Below are 2,500 nucleotides of genomic sequence, written 5' to 3' on the forward strand. Positions count from 1 at the left end.
GCGTCTCCGCATGCCGGAGCCCGGCGGGGCGCAGTCTGCGGGCATCGCTTCTCGGCCTTTTGTCTAAGATCAAGTGTAGTATCTGTTCTTATCAGTTTAATATCTGATTCGTCCCCCATGGAGGGGACCACAAATTAAACGGATTTTTGGAACAGGGAGCCGGAAGTGGGGCTTGCCCCGTCCGCTCCACGCATCGACCCGGTATTGCAGTGTTTCTGGGAACGGTGCACCTCTACTGCCCCCTGCTGTTGAAAGACAGAGCTGATCGGTGTTCCGCTTATCAGACCGAGAGCCTGCGCCGCTTGTCAGGCGATCAGCCGGTGTCGTGAGGGACCGACTCTGTCCGTGCGCCGGTCCCGCTTCCCTCCGTTTTTCTTTTTTTTTTTTTTTTTTTTTTTTTTTTTTAAATCATAAAAAAAAAAAAGCACGGTCATGATATGCTCTCTGAGGGTTGGGCAGCTGTGCTGAGGTAAGGCAGGCCGTCATCTTTGCCTTTTGAATTTTCTCTCATGTCTGTTTACATGATTGCTGATCTTTCAGATGCCAGGAGGACAGGGAGGAGTCGGGGGCCCCGAGGCCGGTGGCTGCGACGCCCCCGAGAATTCAACCCCGAGCGGGGGCGTCACGGAGGCCCGGCTAGCGGCCACCTGCTGAGCGACGGCTCTGCATCGACTCGGGTCTCTCTTCATCCGTATAAATCTTTCGCCTTTTACTAAAGATTTCCGTGGAGAGGGATAGCGATGAGTTCACTGTATTTTTGGAGGCTCTGCGCAAGCAGAGCTGCACCGCCGCTGTATCAAAGTAAGACTGTGCCCGGCTTAGCGGCCGGCTCTATCTGCCCAGTGGCGTGTTTCTGGGATCCTCTGGGATCGTGCGTGGTCTCGCCGGGCGCCACCTCCCAGAGAGGCTGGCGAGGACCCAGCCGCGCCGGCTCCGTCGGCGTCCCGCATGCCGGAGCCCGGCGGGGCGCAGTCTGCGGGCATCGCTTCTCGGCCCTTTTGGCTAAGATCAAGTGTAGTATCTGTTCTTATCAGTTTAATTATCTGATACGTTCCCCCCATGGAGGGGACCACATATTAAACGGATTTTTGGAGAGACAGGGAGCCGGAAGTGGGGCTTGCCCCGTCCGCTCCACGCATCGACCCGGTATTGCAGTGTTTCTGGGAACGGTGCACCTCTACTGCCCCCTGCTGTTGAAAGACAGAGCTGATCGGTGTTCCGCTTATCAGGACCGAGAGCCTGCGCCGCTTGTCAGGCGATCAGCCGGTGTCGTGAGGGACCGACTCTGTCCGTGCGCCGGTCCCGCTTCCCTCCGTTTTTTCTTTTTTTTTTTTTTTTTTTTTTTTTTTTTTTAAATCATAAAAAAAAAAAAAGCACGGTCATGATATGCTCTCTGAGGGTTGGGCAGCTGTGCTGAGGTAAGGCAGGCCGTCATCTTTGCCTTTTGAATTTTCTCTCATGTCTGTTTACATGATTGCTGATCTTTCAGATGCCAGGAGGACAGGGAGGAGTCGGGGCCCCGAGGCCGGTGGCTGCGACGCCCCGAGAGAATTCAACCCCGAGCAGGGGGCGTCACGGAGGCCCGGCTAGCGGCCACCTGCTGAGCGACGGCTCTGCATCGACTCGGGTCTCTCTTCATCCCCGTATAAAATCTTTCGCCTTTTACTAAAGATTTCCGTGGAGAGGGATAGCGATGAGTTCACTGTATTTTTGGAGGCTCTGCGCAAGCAGAGCTGCACCGCCGCTGTATCAAAGTAAGACTGTGCCCGGCTTAGCGGCCGGCTCTATCTGCCCAGTGGCGTGTTTCTGGGATCCTCTGGGATCGTGCGTGGTCTCGCCGGGCGCCACCTCCCAGAGAGGCTGGCGAGGACCCAGCCGCGCCGGCTCCGTCGGCGTCCCGCATGCCGGGAGCCCGGCGGGGCGCAGTCTGCGGGCATCGCTTACTCGGCCTTTTGGCTAAGATCAAGTGTAGAATCTGTTCTTATCAGTTTAATATCTGATACGTCCCCCATGGAGGGGACCACATATTAAACGGAATTTTTGGAACAGGGAGCCGGAAGTGGGGCTTGCCCGTCCGCTCCACGCATCGACCCGGTATTGCAGTGTTTCTGGGAACGGTGCACCTCTACTGCCCCCTGCTGTTGAAAGACAGAGCTGATTGGTGTTCCGCTTATCAGACCGAGAGCCAGCGCCGCTTGTCAGGCGATCAGCCGGTGTCGTGAGGGACCGACTCTGTCCGTGCGCCGGTCCCGCTTCCCCTCCGTTTTTCTTTTTTTTTTTTTTTTTTTTTTTTTTTTTTTAAATCATAAAAAAAAAAAAGCACGGTCATGATATGCTCTCTGTGGGTTGGGCAGCTGTGCTGAGGTAAGGCAGGCCGTCATCTTTGCCTTTTGAATTTTCTCCTCATGTCTGTTTACATGATTGCTGATCTTTCAGATGCCAGGAGGACAGGGAGGAGTCGGGGCCCCGAGGCCGGTGGCTGCGACGCCCCCGAGAATTC

The 2,500-nt window shown here is 55.6% G+C and overlaps 5 non-coding genes across 5 annotated transcripts; all 5 read left to right on the forward strand.

The window, feature by feature from the left end:
• The first annotated feature begins 43 nt into the window (after positions 1-43).
• Positions 44-235, forward strand: LOC125726064 (U2 spliceosomal RNA). Its single transcript, XR_007387900.1, has one exon. It is a non-coding gene; the product is annotated as a U2 spliceosomal RNA (small nuclear RNA).
• Positions 236-669: 434 nt separating this feature from the next.
• Positions 670-782, forward strand: LOC125725782 (U5 spliceosomal RNA). The gene has a single exon (XR_007387627.1). It is a non-coding gene; the product is annotated as a U5 spliceosomal RNA (small nuclear RNA).
• A 199-nt stretch (positions 783-981) lies between these two features.
• LOC125726069 (U2 spliceosomal RNA) lies at positions 982-1,180 on the forward strand. Its single transcript, XR_007387905.1, has one exon. It is a non-coding gene; the product is annotated as a U2 spliceosomal RNA (small nuclear RNA).
• A 439-nt stretch (positions 1,181-1,619) lies between these two features.
• Positions 1,620-1,735, forward strand: LOC125725797 (U5 spliceosomal RNA). Its single transcript, XR_007387642.1, has one exon. It is a non-coding gene; the product is annotated as a U5 spliceosomal RNA (small nuclear RNA).
• A 200-nt stretch (positions 1,736-1,935) lies between these two features.
• Positions 1,936-2,128, forward strand: LOC125726070 (U2 spliceosomal RNA). The gene has a single exon (XR_007387906.1). It is a non-coding gene; the product is annotated as a U2 spliceosomal RNA (small nuclear RNA).
• The last annotated feature ends 372 nt before the right edge of the window (positions 2,129-2,500 follow it).

This window comes from Brienomyrus brachyistius, unplaced genomic scaffold (genome assembly GCF_023856365.1).
Source record: "Brienomyrus brachyistius isolate T26 unplaced genomic scaffold, BBRACH_0.4 scaffold69, whole genome shotgun sequence".
NCBI classification, from domain to species: domain Eukaryota; kingdom Metazoa; phylum Chordata; class Actinopteri; order Osteoglossiformes; family Mormyridae; genus Brienomyrus; species Brienomyrus brachyistius.